The sequence below is a fragment of the Peromyscus leucopus genome, chromosome 19, assembly GCF_004664715.2.
Source record: "Peromyscus leucopus breed LL Stock chromosome 19, UCI_PerLeu_2.1, whole genome shotgun sequence".
Taxonomy (NCBI): domain Eukaryota; kingdom Metazoa; phylum Chordata; class Mammalia; order Rodentia; family Cricetidae; genus Peromyscus; species Peromyscus leucopus.
Window position 1 is genome coordinate 2,359,214 of NC_051079.1, and position 18,656 is coordinate 2,377,869.

General features: G+C 41.3%; 1 protein-coding gene across 1 annotated transcript in view; it reads left to right on the forward strand.

The window, feature by feature from the left end:
* The first annotated feature begins 2,309 nt into the window (after positions 1-2,309).
* The window catches only part of Rbbp8 (RB binding protein 8, endonuclease), a 98,250-nt gene continuing 81,903 nt past the window's right edge, over positions 2,310-18,656 (forward strand). The window contains exon 1 of the mRNA XM_037196952.1: positions 2,310-2,549. The gene's annotated coding sequence lies outside the window, so the exon portion shown is untranslated. The remainder of the gene's footprint in view (positions 2,550-18,656) is intronic.

Below are 18,656 nucleotides of genomic sequence, written 5' to 3' on the forward strand. Positions count from 1 at the left end.
GAATTAAATATTCAGTCAAGATAAACACTTTATGTAAAACAAACAAGCACACCTACTTCCTTAGAATACAAATTTTCTCTCCTCTTTAATAAGTGATAAAATTATACATATATCAAAAATTGTTTTAAAGTGAATTTGTTTATGATCTATTATCAGTAAATATTTGGTTGGTATACCTACTATATATATCAAGGTACCCAAGCTCATGTAAATATTTCTCAGTTAAAAAGGGGCTGTGAGTAGACAACGTTTACGAAACCCAACTTGAAGCTGGAGACAGCTCAGTAGGTGTGAGCACTTGCTGTGCATGAGACCATGGTGCAGATCCCTGTACCCACACAAGAGGCCGGGCACATCGTGCATGCGTCTATAATCCAAGCACTGTCCAGGGCAGAGGCATGAAGATCATCACCTGGACTTGCTGGCCACCAGCCTAGCTCCAGGTTCCAGTGAGAGGCCCTATCTCAAAGGAACAAGACAGAAGGACAAGCCAGGCAAGACACATAGCATCCTGCTCTGATACACACACACACACACACACACACACACACACACACACACACACACACACAAGAAACACACAAATAAAAATTTTTAAAAGAAGCCCTGTTCTAAACAGTCTTTTGTGACATTTTCACTACTCTCGGTCATACCTGCTCTCTTTTCTGGATTCCACCTTCTTGTTATAATTATAGTACTTAATGCAGTTTGATTCACATAATAGTTACTCACTGTGGTTTCCTCGGAATCTAGTAATGCTGTCTCTGAATAGACAGTCACTTAGAAAGCATTTATTAAGCATTTTTAAATGTCAGTTAGTGTTCCAGACACTGAAGATTGGAAAATGAATACAGTAACTTTGTTACTTTACTAATGGTGGCTCATGCCTGAAATCTCAGCGCTTGGGGTTCAAGGCCAGTGCATGCTGGATAGTGGGTATCAGGACAGCCTGGGTTATTTCAGTGGAATTTTCATCCCAGAAACTTAAAAAAAAAAAATTCTTTTTAAATTTTTGTCCAGGACAGCAGAGCACAGCTGTACTCCCCACACTCGGGAAGCAGAGGCAGGAGGACAGAAACTTAGCCATCCTCCACTACATAACAAGAATGAAGCCAGCCTGGGCTACGTGAGACCCTGCTTCAAAGAGAGAAGAAGTGTGGGGACACCAGAGGGGAAGAGAAGAGAGGGGACGGGGAGGGGCAGAGCATGGAGTCTGGGCCTGTGAGCACTAGAGCTGTGCGGCAGGGCCTGGGCAGCACCCCGACCTATTCGAGTAGTCGAGTGTCGAGGTAAGGTCCAGCGGTGTTCTTAAGCAGTCCTTCCGATGGACGATTCTTATGCACAGAAGTTCGAGAATGGCTGCCTCAGTAGGAAAAACTGTTTCTAAACACAGAAGTGCTGTGAGGTAAGAGCTCTACTTCATCTCCCTAAAAATAAAGTGAAATACGATTTCTATCAAAATGCAGTTTTGTGTGGCTTGCTTCCTTCTTCCAAAAGCTTACTGGTCATGTTTAACAGGAGACCTTGACATCATTCCCGTCTCTCCTCAACAGTGCCTTGTTCCACATCAACCTAAAATTGGCACACTTCCTAGGACACAGACTTCAATGAGCTGTGTTAAACTGTTGGGTATCTGAAGTCAAACCTTCTCTAAGTTCTCTCTTGTGGGGAAGTAGGCCTTCCAGTTCTAGACTTTGGAATGCTGTGAGGTTCACTGAAAACAAGGAAGACAATACACCCAGGCAAATGTTTGGTCAACCTACCCTGTTGCTCCCCTCTGGTAATGCTTCCTTCTAGCTCCCAGGGCAACTACCCTTGTGGAGAATAGTAATCTCACTCCTCAAGGCTAAACTAAAATGAACCTAGCTGGACAAGCAGGAAAGGGCTGTCATGATGGGATTCTTCTCCACTGTGGATAATCTGTATCTAGAGGCGTTGGTTGGCACATGGCCCCAGGGTACGTTTTGAAACAGATTACCCACCCCTGCGGATAACAGGCTGCCTGCTGCATGTGTGCACCAGGAGAAGCTCCTAACAATGGACTCCTGGTGTACCTGGCACACAGCTACTCCTCCCACTAGAACTCTGAATTATTTTGCTGGAGGCTACAACATTCTCAGTAGTTTGTTGGGAGTTGACTGGAGGTGGGGATAACTCACCCAATACAAGCTTAGCAGAGCTGAGCCGCTGCAGCATGTTGGGCTAGCCTTTGATGCAGACTGGTCCAACAGGTTCTGGATCTACAGAAGAACCAGTTTGACCGGCCTGTTATGCCAACATATTCTGGTTTGATTCCATGTTCCACAGACGGTAGAAAACCTGCCCGGCAAGTTCAATGAAAGGCATATTAGGTTATCCATTGCACACGGTATAGAGCTTAGAGGCAGCAGAACTCTGCCACATCGCAGTGGTGTCCAGCTAACTCTGATGTGGTCCAGAGAGGTGGCGTCCACTGATCTGACATCTAAGTTCATAGCTTCAGGTAAAGTGAGCAGGGAAAGACCATCTGCTTTTGACCAGGGGCAAACAGTACCTAAATAAATTGAAGGGTAAGTTCATATTTTTTATATTTTTCCATTTTAAATGCATCTTTGAAAGATTAAATTAAATGTTTAAGATATATATTTTAATATGGCAGCATTAAATACCTGCACTATTATACTTTTCTGTAAAGCTGGTTGAGTATTGTTTTATGAACTTGCATCTATGTTCATCTATTTGTTGAGGTAAAGCTATTTGGTACACTGGACACTTTGCTATACTTTTTTTGTAAGTTAGTTATAACTATTGTCATTTAAAAAGTTGAGTTGAATAATTCTGCTAAGTATATCTCACATATTAATGAATCATCTTCAGCCATCTATTTCTTTGATAATATATACTATTATGTTTTACAGGCTGTTGCTACATGCTAACAATTTCATATAGTAAATCTAATTGAGAATAAAATAGTAATTGTTTCTTTAAGGCAAAAGAAAAAAGGTATTGTCCTGCTTGGTGATCCTAAGCACCTGAGAGGGACAATTCACAGCAAGACTGAAGAGTGAGAAAAACAAAGGTTGTGGGACCTGGTAACTGATTAACTATTGGGCTCAAAGGCACTGCTGAGCTGAGCAGAAAGGAATGAGGACAGGCTGTGTCATGTCTGTTAGGTCTGAAAGCTTTGTATGTTACAGAAGACGTGGATCTCCCTTTCACTTACACTAAAACAGTTCTTCCCCGTCTCTTCATGGAGCCAATTAACTTGTGTGAGGAGTTTGTCACTTAGAAGGCAAGCAGCCTTTGGGTTTCCTTTAGCACTTCTGCCAGTCATCACGAGAACAACTGAGCCCACCCACCTCTGGGGAATTTAACCTAACAGCTGACGTTTGAATTTATTAAGGAACTTTTAAAAACCTAAAGAGTTGGACTGAGTACTTTCCTGTCGGTTACCTTGGCAGGACCTTGCCTGGGACAGAGCAGACCTTTTCATTGTCCCCAGGTCATGGTTATGGTCAAACAGAGAACGTAACACTTTCAGTATGTTAGTAAAGCAGGCAGAGGGTGTCCAGGAGAGTCCCACTTTGATGGAGGGCACCTTAGATGCTTCTCAGTCCTGCTTCTAGGCAGTTCTGCATAAACTACCCCAGGAGCCCTGCAGTGCCTGCCGATGCAGTGGAATGTGCTGAGTCAGCGAACCAGCGTTCATTTTTATTCCACATTAACTGTATTTTCCAAGTTTGAGGTAATATGAGTCAAAACTTTTATTTAGTTGAATTTTCTCTTTTCAGTTAATTTTTGGGTACAATATACATTCAGAGTACATCATGATGTTCCTGCTACTCTGCTGCATATTGTAAAACTGTAAATGATGCTGTTTAAATGCAGGGCTTACTGCTCAGAGACAAACCTGAGACTGAACACTTTCTTATGTTTATGGTTTTGAAGAAAAAGCTGTTGGAGAACCAAATGCGTGTTTTGCATAAAAATATATGGCTAAAATTTCAAGCCCAACTCTACATTTTGAAATGGGATTCTTTAATTTTCACTTAATTGAACTCCCCCCCCACACACACACACACATACACACATACACAAACTAGCTACTTTGGATAATTCAAGACTAACAAACTTGCTGTGAATAAAAAATGAACTAGAATATTAAGAATCTTACAGTTTATTGTATTTAAAGACAGCCTTAAAAATAAGCAGGAAAAAATGCATTTTCGACCTTATGTATTACTATAATGAATACCTCCATGCAAAGCCATGAACACTACCAGAAAAACCTCAAACACACATGTTCAACAAATCTTAGGTCACACCACACCTTAAAAACAACTCTGTACAATTAGTCTGAATCCATCTATGTGTGTACACTTCTACAGTTTTTGAGACTCTGTGTGTATGTGTGTGTGTGTGTGTGTGTGTGTGTGTGTGTGTGTGTGTGTGTGCAGTTTGAGACAGTGTCTCTCTCTGTAGCCCAGGCTTTCTTGGACTTGCTATATAGACCAGGCTGGTCTTGAAATCACCAAGATCCTCCTGTCCCTGCTTCCCAAGCAGGATTAAAGGTGTATGCCACCATGTCAAACATGAACTTCTAAAATTTTTAATGTCCATTCATTACTAAAAAAAAAAAAAAAAAAAAAAAAAAAAAAAAAAAAAAAAAAAAACTAGTGAAATAGAAATCTTGTGTGTCCCTCTTTCCCCTTAGTTAATGTCCTTCATGGCGAGCAGAGCCTGGTCCTCTGGCCAATGTGTAATTCTGTATTTGGAGGTCATCCCAATCAAGAATGAGAGGACTGCTGGGCGGTGGTGGCACACGCCTTTAATCCCAGCACTCGGGAGGCAGAGGCAGGCGGATGGATCTCTGTGAGTTCAAGGCCAGCCTGGTCTACAAAGCGAGTTCTAGAAAAGGCGCAAAGCTACACAGAGAAACCCTGTCTTGAAAAAAAAAAACAAAAAAAAAAAAAAAGAGAGAGAGAGAGAGAGAGAGAGAGAGAGGAACCAGGGAACAGCCAATTCAAACTATACTTCTGCATTTTTAAAGATTTTTTTAAATGTGTGTGCCTGTGTGAATGTATGCCACATGTGTTTGGGTGACCATAGAGGCTAAGAACTGGAGTCATAGGTGGTTGTAAGACACCTGATGTGAGTGCTGGGAACTGATCAAGCCATCTTTCCAGCCCCAAGACTGCGCTTTTAAATTCATCCTCAACTTCAACCAAATAGTGCCCCAAAGCCAATATATTCTTAAGAGCCATGAAACCACCCCAGATTTCCCTGTCAGAGGACAGAAGCAAAGAGCACATATGTACCAGCTCTGACTTCCAGCTAAGGGCCCTTGCAGGCTCTAAATTTCCTACAATTTCAGATTGTGTAGAGTTTTCCACTAGTTTCAAAGAAACCACAGGCCAAAAGGCTAGGGGAGGAGCTTTCAAGTTCACCTGTCTAAATCTGGTTGCCACTGAAGTGGCTGGGCCAAGCAAGGCCCGAGAAGTGTCCAATCTATTATATTATAGGAAAAACATTATCAAACTGCTTTTTCTTTAGTTTATCGATAAATTCTGATATACTTTACACCTAATATGGATTTTCTGAGCTAGTAGCAGAGGATTTCAAATGGGAAGTAAGGAACTTTAGCTTATTTTTATTTCATGTATTCAATCCATTCCCACAAAACCTGAGATGCACTGAAACTTGACCTTCTGTGAGAAAGGCATCTTCTAATAAACTACAACTCGTTTCCTGAATTTGGCTGCTGATCTTAAAGGGCCAAAGAGCAGAGAAATGACCAGTTAGGATGCACTCTATTCCCAGTATTGATCCAAAGATTTTACTAAGTTTACATTGGTAAAATTATAGTAAAAATAAATTGACTACATTGGACCTTAAGTAACACTTTCCATTCTAGCGAAACACGGGATTTTGAACAGGACAAGTTTATTTGGGAGTGTTTCCAAGAAGGTCTGGTTACCAGAAGTAATTAAATATAACCTCTAACATGATATAAGAGCTTGACTCTGAAGAATATGTATGCAAGTTCAAGCAGAAGAGAAACTGAAAAACTCACCAGCTCATGGTGCTTCAGTGGCAACGACGCCATATGCATGCATGCAATGCATAAGCATGGTTTCCAGAACCTGAAGGCGATGCCTGGCATGGTAGTTCATGTCGGTGATCCTAGGACTTGGGAGGGGATGCAGACGGACTGCTACAGGCTGGAGGCCAACCTGAGCTACAGCATGAGACGTGATCCAGTAAAAACCAGAACAAAAGTCAAGGAGACACAGGTGCAAATAAGAAAGAGACACAGAAATCTAACAAAGAGTGTATCTTTCATTAGCTTGAATTCTATTAGAATAATTATGCTGGGATTAAAAAAGGAACTCGAGTGCTAAAGTAGCCAATGAACTGAATTAGGATAAAACAGGAAAGTTAACCCTAATGTACAGCAGGTAAGAGGTGAGGACACACACTGCTGAACAAACCCATAATAATATTGGGAAGTGATGGCGCATGCCTTTAATCCCAGCACTTAGGAGGCAGAGGAGTAAGATCTCTATGAGTTCCAGAACAGCAAGGGTGGTCTTGAAGAAACCAAAAAACCAAACCAAAACAACAACAAAAAACCCAGATGCACTTTCAAATGGAGGGAAAAAACACACTCTGGTATTTACTATTACATATTACCAAAGGTAAAAATACCTCAACATTACCTTCCTTGGACATGAATCACCATTATTAAATAATTTCAAACAAACACTAACTTCTGAAATTAATGAATAAATTGGTTTCTCATTTCTATACAATTTTGTAATTGGAATAGGTGATTTTAAAAAAATACTTGTATTAATTCTTTGAAAATCCTATACAATGTATTTTGGTTATTTTCACTCCCCTCTCCCAGTTCTTACCAGATCCATTCCCACCTCTCTACCCATCCAACTTCATGTCCTTTATTATTATTATTAAACCCACCATATCCAGTTTGTGCTGCCCAGATACTCAGAAGTGAGGCTATCCCCAAGACTGGTCAACCTATCAGGTCACACCTTCAAAGAAAACTGACTCTCCCCCTTCCAGGAGCTCCACACATGGAAGTGGGAAGGACTCTGCTCACCTCCCTTCCCTGTGCTTAGACTTGTGTCTACCTGAGCCTGCACAGGACTTGTCCATGTTGTTACAACTGAGTGAGTCATGTGTGCAAATGCCCTGCTGTGTCCAGAGAACTGTTTCATTCAGCCAACACCTCCGGCCCTCACAATCTTTCTATCCCTATCCTATGATGATCCTTGAGCTTGGGAGAGGGTGTGATGTAGATATCCCATTTAGGGCTGTGCACTCTACAATCTCAGACTATGTTTTTCATTCTTAGAACAGCCTCTTCAGGCATAATAATACCTTCTGTTGGGAAAATAAGACCAGTCTAGGAAACATGTAGATAATTAGAGATAGCTTTAAGCTCTGGTCCCATCTCCCAGCTTATAACTCTTCCTGAGGATAATAGGCATATGCCATCTTTGATTATGAGATATGATCTTTTTTTGGGGGGGAGCACTTCCTTTTCTGGCCTTTTCTGAAATAATGAAATAAGGCCCTTGGATCTATGGCTTGTTGTGATTTTGTTTTGATTTTAGTTTTGGTGTTTGTTGTTTGTTGTAGACAGTCTTCATACATAGCCAAGGCTGGCTCTGAATTCATACTCCTCCTGCTTCAACACCACTTGTCCTAGGATTAGATGTGTGCCTCCATGCCTAACTCAATGAATTAAATGTCCTCGTTTTGGTTTTTGAGATAGGGTCTTACTCAGCAGCCCCGACTGATCTTGAACTTGTGGTAACCCTCCTGCCTTAGCCTCCTAAGTGCTGAGTACAGGTATAAGCCACCATATCTGCCTTGATCTATTAATTTAAATTTAGTGCACGAGAGCTGGAGAGAGATGGCTCAGTGGCTAAGATCACTTACTGTTCTTGCAGAGGGGTTGGGCTCAGTTCCCAGCACCCACGTGGAGGCTCACCAGCTTTCTAACTCCAGCTCTCGGATCTGATGCCCTCCTCTGGTCTCTGCAGGGACCAGACAAGCCCTTGATGCACAGATAGACTTTGAGGCAAAACCCTCCTACACATAAAAAATCAAAATAAATAAATCTTTAAATTTAGGACTTGAGGGGAGCTGGAGAGATGGCTCAGCGGTTAAGAACACTGGCTGCTCTTCCAGAGGACCCAGGTTCAATTCCCAGCATCCACATGGTGATTCACAACTGTGTGTGGCTCCAGTTCCAAGGGACCCAACATAATCACATAGACATGCATGCAGGCAAAACACCAATGCACATAAGGAATAAAAAAAAATTAGAATTAAAAAAAATTTAGGACTTGAAAAAACCGACAACACAGGCATGGAAAAGCTATTGTAAATATGTTTTCTAAGTCCATCAGAAGTTGACTTATATTCATCTTTCAAATGTATACATATATATGTAAGGCAAATAAAAGTCTGCGTAGAACAAAATTCCTAAGAAATAAATTATTAATGCAAAAAAGTCTAAAAAATAGAACCCAGTACTGTAATGTACATCCATAATCCAACTCTTGGGGAACAGAGACTTGAGGATTAGGAGTTTACGGTCATTTTCAGCTACACGGTTCCAGGCCAGCCTGAGCTACATGAGACCCTATATTTAGGATTTAGGGGAAGAAGTTGGGGATGAATATCACCAAAATATATTGTATGAATTATGAAATTCTCATAGAATTAATAAAAATATATATTTTAAAAGTTTAAATATAATAAACTGGGAAAACTTTATCAAAGTACATTTCACATTTCTATGAAATCATGAAATAAATTTCAATACTAGGGCTGGAGAAATAGCTCAGCTGTTAAAGGCTGGGTAGTTTCACACCCAAAATTTCAATAATAATGAATGAAGGTGGATTATGGTAGGTACTTAACTCCAACACTGGCTGAAACATCTATTTTTTTTCTTAGTTGGAGACTAAGTTACATCAAACTTTGTTTGCTTGTTTGTTTTTCGAGACAGGGTTTCTCTGTGTAGCTCTGATTGTCCTCCAACTCACATAGATCCGCCTGCCTCTGCCTCCTGAGTGCTGGGCTTAAAGGTGTGCGCCCCTACGCCTGGCAAGTTGCATCAAGTTTAAGTCTTTTTCATCAGGTGTGGCAGCACATATCTGTAACTCCAGGAGACAGAGGCAGGAAAATGTCAAGTTCAGGGTCAGCCTGGACCACATAGAAAGACCGTCCTGAACTAACTAACTAAAACCTCTCATGATCTCTTGCCAATTTAGAGCTTTCTGGAGTAAATAGAAAGATATATTGGGGATATAAGTTAACTTTTATGTAATAATTTTTTGGCTAAAATTCAGGAACTTTATTATTTTTTCAAAAAATATTTTCTAGGCAGGCAGTGACGGTGACTCAGGCAGACCTGGCACTCAGGAGGCAGAGGCAGGCAGATCTATGTGAGTTCGAGGCCAGTCAGAGCTGCACAGAGAAACCTGGTCACAAAAAAGCAAAAAACAAAATTAAAAACCTGAGCTGGGTGGGTGAATGCCCACCACTATACTCCAGTACTTAAGAGGTTGAGACAGAATTGTAAGTTTGAGATCAGCCTGGTACAAAAATAAATACAAAACAGAAAAATAAAGACAATTAAATAGTTTTTAAAAAAGAAAAATTTAGGCTGGGCAGTGGTGGTACACTCTGTGAGTTTGAGGCTAGCCTGGGCTACAGAGCAAGATCCAGGAAAGGTGCCAAAGCCACACAGAGAAACCCTGTCTTGAAAAACCACAAAATAAATAAATAAATAAATAAAAAGAAAAGAAAAGAAAAAAGAAAAAGGAAATTTTTAAGCTTTCATATTGATTCTAGCATCAAAAAACTGCATGGTGTATGAGAAGACAGCATCTATATACAAACATGGCATTTACAGACAGCTGAGACTGGAGTCTTGCTTAGGTTGACTTACCTATTAGTTACACTAGTAGTAGTTAGCAGTTAGTTTTCAACCTCAGTAAAAAAATTAAAGCTTTGTACCTGCTCTACCTTTAAGTCTTACTTTGAGGTTCAAAAAAGAAGATGTATACTGCATTCTATAGGCTGGAGCAGGAGTGAACAAGTTTGAGGAAAGACTAGGCATATAACAAGGATTAGGCCAGCTGGGGCTACAAAGCAAGTCCCACTCTCAGAAAACCAAGGCAAACAATTCTATGTACACACACACACACACACACACACACACACACAACATTTGTATTTTAACATTGTTCTTGAATTAATTTCCTACCAACATTAAACCACTTCTCAACTCATAGCAATTCTGAGTATTATTATTATTTTTTATCTGGGGATTTTATCTGATTCAGGGTCTCATGTAGCTCAGATTGGTCTCAAACTCTACTGCAGCAGCAGCAGATCAGCCTGAACTTCTGAGTCCCTACTTCCACCTCCCATGTGCTGAGATCATAGGCACAAACCACAACACCAGGCTCAGGGTACTATTTTTTGTTGTTGTTGTTGTTTTGTTTTGTTTTTTTTGAGACAGGGTTTCTCTGTGTAGCTTTGTGCCTCTCCTGGAACTCACTTGGTAGCCCAGGCTGGCCTCGAACTCACAGAGATCCGCCTAGCTCTGCCTCCCGAGTGCTGGAATTAAAGGCGTGCGCCACCACCGCCCAGCTTCAGTGTACTATTAATAAATCAAAAACACAACACTTCATTGCTTATATTACACATGCAATAATCTACAGATAGTTTAGATATGACTGTAGGGTTGACTGTGTATGGATGAGAAGGAAATATTCCTGATCACAAAATCATCTGTCTTCTCTTTTTTATTAGTTTACATTTAAAATTCTTTAAAACTTATGACCTGTGATTTAAGACCCATTCCAAGGTTTTTTTTGAGTAAAAGGGAGTCCCATTAACAATTAAACTAGAACAACAAATATTAACCAGGACTATGACTGGTAAGCCAGCCACATGGTGATCTTACACAACCTGTCCATTACAACATCAGTGTCCCAAACAGCTCACAAAGAAAGTCACCAGGGTATGATGTGTTAAAGCATGATTTCACTATGAATTTTTATACCCTTGATCCTAACTCAAAAAAAAAACTGGGAAAGTACTAACTAAAACTCAAAGTCTTTGCTAACTGGCCTGTGGGCATGTCAGTCGGCATTTTCTTGATTGCTAATTGAAGGACCCAGCCCAGTGTGTGCAGTTCCACCCCGGGTCCTAAGTTCTCTAAGGAATGTGGCTGAGCAAGCCAGGGGAAGCAAGCCATAGCAGCTTCTTCCACGGTTCCTGCTTGAGTTCCTACCTCGGCTTCCCTCAATGATGGACTGTGACTGAGATGCAGAAGCCAAACAAACCCTCTCGTCCCAAGTTGCTTTCTGTTAGTGTTTTATCTCAGCAATAGAAAGCAAACTACAACAGAGATGATTACCTGTGTTTATTTTTATAAATCTACTGAGGAATGTTTTAACAAATAGACTCTAAGTGTCAGTGACTTGCTCTTACAGTTGCCCTTCAGAATATTTTGTATTTATATAACTGTAAATAAGTACTATTCTTACTTTCTTACATGATTGTCACACACACACACACACACACACACACACATACACACACACAACAATACAGTATATTGACTAGATAAAAGTAGAAAGACTCATTTTGGTGCCTGTCCTGGATCTTGCTCTGTAGACCAGGCTGCCCTTGAACTCACAGAGATCCACCTGGCTCTGCCTCCCGAGTGCTGGGATTAAAGGTGTGCGCCACCACTGCCCGGCCAATTTTCAAGTTTCTTAAAATAAAAGAACCTTTTCAATTTTATAGTCTTGGCAACTGCTTTTACATTTTCCTGGCATCTCTTTGGCATTTAAGTCCTGAGGTTCTCCTAAGTGCCACTGTTAGAAAGGCAGTGTAAGACCTATAAAGTGGCCATGGAGATTAAATATTGCCTAAATATGACTACATTATAAATAGATGTCCCTGTCCATGACATATCATTTTGAAAATAAGAAACTAACATTCTTAAACCATTACCACATCTATAACTAGGAATAAACTGCGTAAGAACCGTCTTTATCAAGCATACAGAGTTTCTTTATTGAGAAACATCACACACCCAGTAAGACATTGCCATCACTAACATGAAGTAAGCTCGATGCATCTCTAAAAACAAATGAGGGGCTGGTGAGATGAGTCAGCTGGGAAAGGTGTCTGCTGTCAACACTGATGACCCGAGTTCCATCCCAGGACCACATGGTAGAAAGGAAGAACCAGCTCCTGTGTCCCCACGTGTGCTGGGTCCCCAAACCCAGTAAAATAAACAAATAAATGCAAAAAACAAAGCAACAACAACAACAAAAACAGTAACAACTAAGGGATGGCTTGATCCAAAAAGTACTTGCTGTCCAAGCATAGGTACCTTAAAAACACCAGTGGGTGGAGACAAGTGGACATCCGGGGTTTACCAGCCAGTCAGCCTAACTCAGTCAGTAAGCTCCAGGCCCAGTGAGAGACCATGTCTCAAAAAATAAGAGGGAGGCCAGGAGTGATGACACCCTTCAATTCAAGAAGTTGGGAGGCAGAGGCAGGCAGATCTCTGAGTTCAAAGCCAATGTGATCTACATAGCAAATGCCAGGCCAGCCAAGGCTGCATAGTGAGACCTCTGTCTCAATAAACTGACTGACTGACTCACTGACTGACTGACTCACTGACTCACTCACTAAGAGGAAGCAGAGCTAAGGAAAACACCTGATGTTGACCTGGCCTCCACAGGCATATGCACACATGCACATATCCACACCAACATGTACATTTATCACACATACCACAACAATACACACACCAAATTAAAACAAGTTAGGTTAAATTAAAATATAAACAAATATGCAGCAGGTGTGGTAGCTCATGCATGTGATCCCAATGCTTGGAAGGTTGAAGCAGGAGGATTGCCATGAAGTCAGCACAGGCTATAGAGAAAGATCTTGTCTTAAAACAGAGGAAAAGAAGGGCATTTACTCCAGTACAGCTATAGCCACTTATTTAACCAAACTAAATAAAGCTTCTAGCCAGGTATGATGGCACACAGGTGTAATACTTGCTGAAAGAGGGGGATTAAAGGCTAGCCTGGTTCACATAGAGTCCAAGTCTATAAATAAATAATAAAACTTGCTGATCTAGGTTGGAAATTGGCCAGACTAGATGAGGCTATTCTTTCTCATTGAAGTGTTAATCTTTTGTGTTTACATGTTTGCAGTGCTGGCATAAGGGATCAAACCCAGGAGCTTGTGCATGCTAACTTAGCATTAATAGACCTAATGTAGGTCTCTTAATGACCTACATTCCTTAGCTATGGGGTAAATACTTTTGAGAAATATTCTGTTATGTAGCTGAGGCTAGCTGGAACTTCCCATATAGCCAAGCTGGTCCCCAATTTGCAGCAATCATGCCGCAGCCTTCTAAGTACTGAGATTACAGATTTACAAGTGGAAACTACCATGCCCTGATAATCTTTAATGCCTGCTGTAAGTACTTCCAAGAATATCTAAGGCACTATCAACATAAAAACATTGATGCTGACATGACCCATGGATGCTAAATATATCTTTTAAAATAATTATAAAATTGCTAAGCCTGAGTAGAACATTCTTTTGTTTTGTTTTTTTCAAGACAGGGTCTATGTAACTCTGGCTGTCCTATGCAGACCAGGCTGGCCTTGAACTCACAGAGATCCACCTACCCTTGCCTCCTAAGTGTGGGATTAAAGGCGTGTGCCACCAGGCCCAGCAAAGAGAGATATTTTTACTCAGCATAATCAACTTTGGCACTTTCAACTCAAATCATAAACCAAGTATTTTGGCACTTGGAGTAGGATCTAGTGATGGTGTATATGTCCATCTACATAGATGGTGTACATGCCCATCCATGAATACCACTTACCAACAACTATAAACAATTCTTAAAAAAATTATATCAAGTGTTCATTTAACTTGGTCCAATATTTTCAATTAACATACTTATGTCTTGAAAATCCTATTCCCTTTTCAGTTTGTGCTTAAAATAATGCTGACTATAAGCATGACAGCTCACTCCAATTTTCCAGTATTATATGTTTATGCTAGAGATACTTTTTTTTTTTTTTTTTTGTAAATTGCCATAATGGATTTAATCCCTGCCTTAAGTTTTGAGCCAGGAGATACAGGTTCTCACTTAATGGGATGGAAGAGGAGGACAATATGAGGAGGAGGAGGGGCTAAAGAAACATGGGGAGTTCCAGACACAAACAGGGGACAATGAGATTCAAATACTGCACCCTGCTCCTAGTTCCATCCTGGTTCTTTATATGAACCACAAACTATCATTTCTTCCTTTAACAGTAATTTGTTCATTCTAAATAGTGGTATCTAAAACAGTAGTTCCATGGCCTCGAGCACAGGAAACGTGGCTCGTCTGAACTGAGGGGTGCCATTTAGGTCAGAGACCCACTTGTCGTCAAAAACGCGGTGTGAAGCAGGGACGGTGACACCGGCAGGAGGAGTCTGCGATTCTGGGGCTGGCACGAGTTAGCGTGAGATGCCGCCTTAGGGAAAAAGAAGACACCCTTAGGATAAAGAAAAATACAAAAACCGCGGGCTTTTGTGTGTATATGGGGTGTGTGTGTGTGTGTGTGTGTATATATGTATGTGTGTGTGTGTGTGTGTGAGTGTGTGTGTGAGTGTGTTGTGTGTTTTGTGTTTGTGTGTGTGTATGTGTGTGTTTGTGTGTGTGTGTGTTGTGTGTTTTTGTTGTTTTGTCTGTCACTGTGTGTGTGTGTGTGTGTGTGTATGGGGTGTGTGTCTGTCTGTCTGTCTGTGTGTGTATGTGTGTGTGTGTGTGTGTGTGTGTATAAGGCGTGAGCACAGGCACCTGTACAGGGTGAAAAGTTAACTTTCAGGAGCTGGTCCTTGCCTTTCTATCTTGTTTTTAGACAGGGTTTCTCTTGGTTTTGCTGCTGTGTTCCCAGGCTATCTGGTTCTAAAGCTTGTCTCTGCCTCTCACTCCCCGTAGTTCTGGGATTACAGATGTGGGCTACCACATCTGGATTTTTATGTAGGTTCTGAGGATCAGAATTAGGTTATCAGGCATGCAGGACAATTATTTTTACCCACAAACTATATCCTTGGCTTCTCATTACTTTTTAACTAACTACATGTTAAGGCAATTATTTTAGACAAATTGGGTTAAGTAAAATACATTGTTAATCCCATCTTTTTGTTTTTATGTTTTCTTTTGTTTCTAGACAGGTCTCTCTATGTAGCTCTGGTTAGTCTGGAACTTACTACGTCCAGGCTAACCCTGAACTCATAGAGAGCCACCTGCCTCCACCTATTGAGTGCTAGAATTACAAGCATGATTCACCATGCCCAACTTCACATTTTGTTTTTGGTTTTTAATGTGGCTATTAGAAAATTTAAATTCATATCTGTGGTGCTATCAGATAGCACAATGCTAAGACTCTCTGGCAAGAACTAGGGTACCAGACGACTGGAGAAAGCATCCTCTGGTATTTAGAAATTTATGAAAAGAATTAAAATTTAATAGCATTAGCGTGCTGATAAAGATGAGTATTGAGGTATGGGCCAATGAGGGGCCTTTGTGGAAGAAGACAGGAAGGGGAGTGGAAAGAAATGTTAGCTGGAAGCATGGGGGGGGGGATATTGGATAAACCAAGTCAAAACAGGAGAAAAGAATAAAAGTTCTTTCCTGTTCACAAAGGAGAAGGTCAAGGTGTAAGGCAGAATGGAGAGGACTCAAGTTTCTGTGACCCGTAAGAAGGGTTGCATTTTAATCCTCAGGCAATGGAGTAGTCAGTGCAGGGTTGTAAGCAGAGTGGTAAAATAAAAAAAATAAATAATGGCTCAGATCTTAGGCAAGTGCGCAGAGAGGTAAGAAATGGCCTAAACTGGGCGGAAAAGAAAAGTATGAATGGGAAGAAAGCACTAAGCAAATCACTATTTAGGAGGTGATATCTGTAGACATGTAGGTGACTTGTCTGATCACATGGGGTGGGAGCAAGACCCTGGCCCGTTTTGAGGAGGCACATGCAATCAGGTGATTTTAAAGGACCGTCTCTCCTGTCCGGAGGGACGAAGGATATCGGATACTAAAAACTAGTGGAGGTTACTGCTGCAGGAGTTACTGGTGACCTAGGGTGCATGCAAGGAAGGCGGTGAGAAGCGAGCCCCAGTGGACCCAGTCCTGTGTGTCGTCCAGCACAGCGGAGGGGCTAGAGACGGCATGTTTTCAGCCTCTGCACCCTAAGGGACAAAAGGCAGGTGGTGAGAAGCAACTGCATTTTTTTCCCCAAACCTGCCTTATGGCATTGTCCAAATCACAGAATTGAGAAAGAAATGTAGGAATATCACACTCTCTTAGCTCAGTTGTTCTATTTAATCTGGACTAGCTTTTCAGTCGAAGATGAAAATACTGTATGAAAGGCTTGAAGAACACACTGAGGATTTGGAAGAGAGCAAAGGAAACAGGAGAGCTGAACAGGGGCTATTTTAAGATTAACCAACGCCTTCCAGGAGGGTTAAACCACGTCATGTCAATGTCATTAGCCTACCCTGACCTATGACTTTCCCTCACATTACCCAGTTATCCAACTGTGGGAGTTGAGCATTTACTGTAGAATCAAGAATTGTATTTTTAAAATGGTGAGAGCTAAGTGGCTTAGAAAGCTACACGAGGCCCTACATTCTAAAAACTCCTACAAAACACAAGAAATGCAATTGACTAAATACACACAGCACAGAATTTACCATTTTAACCATTTCCTCACACAAGTCTTTTTTTTTTTACATTTTCTTTAGCTTTCTCTCTATCATGTAGCCAGTCTCAACTCACAGAGTGCTTCTCCAGCGAATAAACTCCAAGCACACAATCAACACACTAACAGGCATCTAACGGGTGGAAGGCAGGCGGAGGCAGCACGTTTGTGGGCCTGACTGGGCAGCTCTGGGGTGGGGTGCAGGGCCCCGAACGTGACAGAAGCAGCCTTCCTCTGCCACCACTGTACAACATACAAGAAGAGACGTTCCTTGTCTTACAATAGGGCTGTGTTCCCGTAAACCCAGAACTGAAAATATTTCAAGTCAAAACAACATTTAACAGGGCCGGGAACGAAGCTCAGTGGTGGAGCGCTTGCTGAGCATGCAGAAGGCTCCACACATACCCTCACCAAAACAGAAAACAACAACACGAAAAACCTAGGAGGACATCTGAGCTTATGCACACGGTACTGAACAGCTTTGTCTCCTCCATGACCAGTAACGTCTGGGAGTTTCGGGTCACTGGGGATGCCCAGAATTACAACAGATCATGTTGAGTTATCACTAGCCTAGGGAAAGATCAGAAGTCAAAACTTTGAAGTTTGGTTTCTACTCAACACATATCACTTTCACACTAGTGTGAGGGAAAAATATATAAATATATAAAATTTCTAAATTATAAGTTATGAAAAAAGCAGTATTATGAAGACTCCAAATAACTGCTTCTCTAAGTATGCTTTCTCAGGAAATGTTTGGAACTTCATAATTTATTCCCATGGTAGCTCTTAGAATTCTTTTTTGGGGGCAAATATCTACAATTATGATCACCATTTCCATGACTAAAGTGAACATTATAAAATCTCATAAAAAGAAGGATGTGGTGGCACACTCTTGTGATCCCAGAACTTGAGAGGTAGAAGCCAATGACAAGAGCTCATGGCATCTTCCAGCTACAGTGAATTATAGGCCTGGGCTGCATAGTAAACCCTGCCTCAAAAAACAATTGGAAAAAAATGAAAAACTGAAGGAAAGAAAACCTAAGTTTTCTTTTGTTCTTTGTTTTTGTTTGTTTTGAGACAACATGGTCTCATGTAGGCCAGGCAGGCCTGGGACTTCAGGTGCCGCTGAAGCTAGTCTTGAACGCCCTCACCTCCATTATCTGAATGCTAGGATTTCAAGCCTGTTCTACCACACCTGGCCTAAGATTTTTCAGTGTAAACAAAATATAAGAAAAATGGAAATCCATCAAGGGATGACCAATTCCTTATCAGCCAGAGTCATACTTAGGTTATATTGGGGATATTAATAGTGAACAAGGAGCCGGGCAGTGGTGGCACACGCCTTTAATCCCAGCACTCGGGAGGCAGAGCCAGGCGGATCTCTGTGAGTTCAAGGCCAGGCTGATCTACAGAGTGAGTTCCAGGACTGTTTTAAAAAACAAAACAAAACAAGACAAAAAGAAATCACCCCAGAAAAAAAACAAAAAAAAAAAAAAAAAGTGAATACGTCATGGTTACCGAGAGGAAGGAACTTCCAAGCTTAAAGGAGAGAAAAACTAAGTAATTAAAGCTGTATACCACAAAGTGTAAGACAGGAACACGTGCTGGAGAAGGAACTAGCTGTCGTCTACTGCGATAAACTGAAAAGATGACTGGTGAGGAGGTGAGGGAAGGAGTCTGGGTGGGGCCGACACAGAAGGTCAGAAGCACCTCTAACAGCTGGCTAGAGAGGCCAGAGGAACAGAAAATCAAAGCTGGAGGCCTTACTGGGCTTCCTTGAGAGAGCAACAGGAAGCCCCGAAGGGATCTAAGCAGCAAGGTGACATTATCAGA